General features: G+C 40.5%; 1 long non-coding RNA gene across 1 annotated transcript; it reads left to right on the top strand.

Moving 5' to 3' along the window:
- Positions 1-210: 210 nt before the first annotated feature.
- LOC140137520 (uncharacterized) lies at positions 211-5457 on the top strand. Its single transcript, XR_011856856.1, has 3 exons — positions 211-718; positions 4874-4929; positions 5437-5457. It is a non-coding gene; the product is annotated as an uncharacterized lncRNA (long non-coding RNA).
- Positions 5458-5473: the final 16 nt, after the last annotated feature.

Here is a 5473-nt window from a genome sequence, read left to right as displayed (position 1 = left end):
AAAACTCTGTAAAATATTATTATTTGCATATTTTTCAAAGATTTTTATCAATTTAAAAGTTAAATCTATTTTCAGCATCTTTTTTAGTGTTGAAATGTTTTGTATACATAGCTATATAGAAATTATTTTGAAATAATGAAGTCTCTAAACTGTCTAGAAACTCTTGATTGACCTAAATTTAGTTCGGGAATTTTATTTTGATCCGCAATATAATTTGGACGTGGAATGTCCATCTTTAATTTTATGGTCTGAAATAGCTTACTAAATCAGTATCATAATGTGTGACTGGGACGATGAAGTGGACAGTAGTTTTCCAGTGCCAGATTTCTCCAAAAAGTGTCTCTAAATGTTTCAGGCTCGAACAATTATCATCATGGCAGTGGTGCCGGGTCGGATGATTGGTGGGAAGGGGGATCAAGTAATAGCAGGGGTTTTGGTGGTGGAGAGGGGGCTGACGGTAGAGCACGGGCTAGTCGAGGCCGAGGGCGTGGTAGAGGTTTTGGTTCTTCAAGGGCAGAAAACGATTCCTCAACTCGTCAACAAAATGGAGGATTTGGAGGAGAACGTCAACAGAATTCCGGATTTGGTGGTGGTGGTGGTGGATTTGGCGGAGGCCAGAAATCAGAAGAGAGTGGTACAAGAACATTTCGTAGAGGAGGGGGTGGAGAAGAGAAATTGACCTTAAATGTGGAATCCAGAAAAGTTGGAAGAATTATTGGTATGTTTAGTTTAAATAATAATTCTGTACGGATCCCAAAATATTTTATATATAAACTCAATATACCTACATCATCTATAATAATATGCTTAAAATCACAAGCTTTCCATATATGCTATTTATTGTTGAAATTTCACTTCATTATGTACTTCCTTTTCTTGTAAAAAACAATTCTTTCGGGAGCACTTCTGTCCCGAAATATTCTAAGACTAAGTCATGAAGTAAAGAATTGTCGATGGAGCAGTCAATGCATTTTAAGAAAATTAAGGCGCTCGCGCGCATAGAGCCCACCTTAAATCACTTTACCGAAAGTGCGATTTATAGCACACCTTGTCACCTGAAGGAGTTTCCAAAGTTGCAGCGGTTCCCGAAAGTGATTTGCATAAAATAAATCGACGTCATGGCCTTTACAAAAGTAACGACCCAAACAATATCTTTTCTACTCGCTGATTGGCCGTTTTCGACAATTTAATATGTAAATTAGCTGACCTTTCTTGTGAGGTCATGCTACCGAAATATGATAACGTGCTGTTCATGTCACAACAAAGCTGTGACATGCCATTGCCCACCGTAGTAAATGAGGTAATGTTTATGCGCTGCATTCAACTGAACTGTATAATTATTTAGAAGCTGAACAAGGCTGATTTAATATTTTGACATGACCTACACACGTGCGATCTGTCAGCGGTGAGTGTAGCGCAATGATAAAATTGTACCAAGCAGGTTTGCCGATAGAAATATCAGTTTATACTACTCATCATGGATTCATGGCGGACAAAAAGAACAAATGGGTCCAGTATAAGACATGGAAAACCTACAAGCTTAATGATGGAATGGGGTTTGTTGCTCGAGAACTCTAGCTTCGAATTTGCACACGATAGTTACGCATTCGATGCTAGAGTACTTTACTATGGTTTTTCGGTCGGACAGCGGTGCAATTTTTTACACCGGAGGTTATTTATTCTGTTAATGTTGAAATTTGAATGAAAGTTATTTCGATGAGTCAACTGTATCTTTTGAGCAAGATTTGCGTATTTTGGACAGTCTAAAATTTTGCTGAAGTGTAATTTGAGCAACATTTTTGATGCAATCGCATGTCGTGATCGGCTGTGTTTACTTCTGACCTTCCATTGCTTTACACGGTGTCATGCTTCAGCTTAATCCGACTAGATTTTGAATGTAAAGGTCTCTAGCCTAGAATGTGAAGCTATCGGTGAGCAAATTCTTGGCTAGAGTTCTCGAGCAAGGGGTTTGAAGAAAACCGAGGCAGATGGGACGATATTTGTGTCGAAAGTTTGGTGTTTGAGTTGTTTGAGTAAGCCCATCCCACAAACGAACTGCCCCCATTCACGCTGTACGAAGTTAGAAAAAAAGGAGCCAGTTAGCACGCCAGGCACCACTAAGCATGCAAAGTGCATAGCATCGGACTTTTGGTGATCCCCGTTATCTTTTTTTTACCGTGTCAGGCAGGAGCGCGCTGCTCATTAAATATTCATGAACCCAACACGTCACAAACATGTGGTCTTATTCGCCGATCAGAATCGTTGCAATTAACCCGACATGGTTTTATGAATGAATTTTTGACCTTACTGGGCTCAGACATATGCATATTCATATATATTCAAGATGGCTGCTGGGTCCTGGCAAAGACGGAATGAAAATCAATGGTTCCGTTTGGAAAATATTGCCTTTTGAAAAAAAAATTTTTTTGGCGTCAAACGAGCAAAAATTTCGATGACTGAAGATACTCAAATTTCATTTATCTGTAATTTTGGTTATAATTTTTTGTTGGACATGGTATATTTTTTCTGACTTTGCTGGAAGCTTATTTCAAGTGGTCGTGGTGGATTTTACTGCGGAGGACCCAGTTTTTCAACGGAGACGGACAATATGCACGAGGTGTTTCTTACCAAATTTTACAGAAATTTCACCGATCCTACGCACACGATTCGTCAGTTCTGTGCACGTGATGTCATGCAGTGGGTGCGTGGGGCAGTGCTAGGAAATTTGCATAATTTTAACTTGGTAAGAAGTTTGATTGCCCACCTATACATTGTAGTCCCACATTCAACACCAATGCTTCTTATCTGAATATCAAGTGCAATAATTCAAATAGCCCACCTAAACTTCTTACCGAGTGCAAATGATAGCACACCTAAAATCCTTACCAAGTGCAATTAACAGCACACCTGTAGCTCGCATGACTATTTCCAGGAGTGCGATTTATAGCACACCTGCTTTTTTCAAAATTCATTGACTGATGGAGGGAGGTTAAAGGTCAAATTAATGAGCACATGGTACGGTAGCGTGTTTACAAACTACCACAGATGCAGAAAGTGCACAGAACATTCAATAAGCAAAGTCCCTGTCAGCCCTCGAATTAAGGATCTGAAGGGGCACAGCAACTTTTTTAGGGCAAGTTGAAAATTGCCTTGGATTTTCACTGAAAAGGCAAGGCAGCACGGCAGTTTGTTATATTTCAAGAGGGCATTATGGCAACTGTTGAAAATTTGAGAAGGGCACCAAGGCAATTTCTCAAAAGTGAAGAAAACACACACAAACATAAATGATTTTATATTGAAGGGGCAGGGCTGGGGCACCGATGGCAACTTCATTAGAGGGCACGGCAAGTGACTGTCTTGGGTAAAGGACATATTTTGAGGGCATTACGGCAGTGGGGATAGGCACCCATGGCAAAATGCCATGGGTGCCGTGGGTTAATTCTTCCTTCCTTCCTTCCTTAAAAGTGCTGCGGCAGATGGCTGAGGAAAACGCACTGCGTGTGTGCATGGGTAGGAACAATTATACATGAAGATGAAGACAGGTGCAAAAATATATACAGTGCTGATTAAAAAGCTGGATGTGGAGCTACACCAGGAGACGATCCCTCAGCGCTAGCTTGAAGGCGTCGAGGGATGTGTACTCAGCCGGGTCCTTCTGCAAGATGTTCCCGTCTTTGATGGTGCGTGGAAAGAAGGAGTTGACGTAAACTGATGAGCTGGTCTGAGGATATCTGAAGCGAGATTTGTGGCCTCTGGTTTGAGATGTTGATTGGGTCAGATACTTAATGGTCCATTCTATGTCTACAAGATCTTGGTGAATTTTGTACAACATAACTAAGCGGCTTTGTAGGCGTCTCTCCTGTAGTGTTGGCCATTTCAGTTGGTTTAACATGGCGGACACGCTGCTCTCACGACAATAGTCGCTGGTTACAAAGCGTGCTGAGTTACGCTGGACCTGCTCGACCTTACGGGTATTACGCTGGGTATGAGGGTCCCAGGAGGTCGAAGCAAACTCAACAGTAGGTCTGACAAAGGTGGTATATGCAGCTTCCTTGATCTTGCGACTACAGTGGCTTAGGTTTCGGCTTAGGAAGGCCCTAGTGGAGTTAGCCTTCCTGGTGATAGCGTCGACATGGGCATTGACGTTTAGCCGTGGGTCCAGAGTTCGAGGGCTGGTCCCTGTGCTTTGTATCATTTGATCGTGCCCCCTCTAATTATGTGATTGTGCCATTTTTTGTGCGCGATGATGATGGACTTTGCCAGTTGGTGAATGGTTTGTATTATTTTCTCATCTGTGACAATTTTTGATGGCAAGTTACAAGAAGTGACCGTTATAAAATGTGAATGCTGAACAGCATGTTAAACAGCACATTAATATAAACATGTTGATATCAGTCGCTTTATCAGCTCCTGAAGAAACTCAGTCATGCCATGCCCATGGATAGAGCTCTTGACATTCGAGGGCGACAAGGCTAGAGTTTATTGCTATTGCAATCTAGTAGAAATGGATCAAAACATTGACTAGTGGAGGAAAACAAAATCCGCTGAGACTCTTTCATAAGTACCGCATTTTTTATAAACATTGACTGGCATCTCCAACATGTCACACTAAATTAAATGTATTGTGTCCCATATCTTTTCTTATTCTAATTTGTCACGCATATGTTGCTTTTTTGTTAAAATTTTGGGAGTTCAAAAAGTTTGCTTGAAATAGTAATATACTATTTATAGTAAAAAGTTGCGAAACAGTTTTGGTTCTTTTACAAAATTTTGTCTTCATATGCATTTGAGTATTTAACATGGAATATGACTTGTTTTGTTAAAATAATAATTTCAACTTAATAATTTTGTATTATATTCCTCTCTCTCTCAGGTAAAGGTGGATCAAAAATCAGAGAACTACGAGACGAAAGTGGTGCTGATGTACAGGTTTGTACACTCTTGGTTAAAGGCTTTAAATATCAGTTTTCTGCATAAAAATAGTTTGTCTAACTGGCACTGCATCACAGAAATTTGAAATCTAGCCACAAATTTGCTCACCGATAGCTTCACATTCAAGGCTAGAATCCATTGCTATCGAAATCTAGTAGAAATCAGTAAAGCATGACACACCGGCAATAGAAAACAATAGAAGTTCGCAAGTCAACACAGCTGATAATGACAGGCGATCGCATCAAACATGTTTTTAAATTGCGCTTAAGCATAGTATTCAAGATGCAGTTTAACTAGTTCCAATAATTGGAACTCACAGCTCCGACCGTGGGTTCCAAGGAGCTATGTGTATGTGTCGCCGCGATTTGGCGTGCATTCATCACCATATTCACATGTACATAGTCGTGGAGTGGACTTTTCGCTGCTCACAAAAATCACTCAAAAATCATCTTTTAACTCATTTTACTTGATCACATCACAATTATTGTTTGACTTTGTCACCAGGTTGCACGAGGTGATGACGGGATGAGACGCGACAGTC

This window comes from Amphiura filiformis, chromosome 17 (genome assembly GCF_039555335.1).
Source record: "Amphiura filiformis chromosome 17, Afil_fr2py, whole genome shotgun sequence".
NCBI classification, from domain to species: Eukaryota; Metazoa; Echinodermata; class Ophiuroidea; order Amphilepidida; family Amphiuridae; genus Amphiura; species Amphiura filiformis.
The sequence above is the reverse complement of the archived record's forward strand: the minus strand, read 5'-3'. Positions and strand labels throughout refer to the sequence as shown.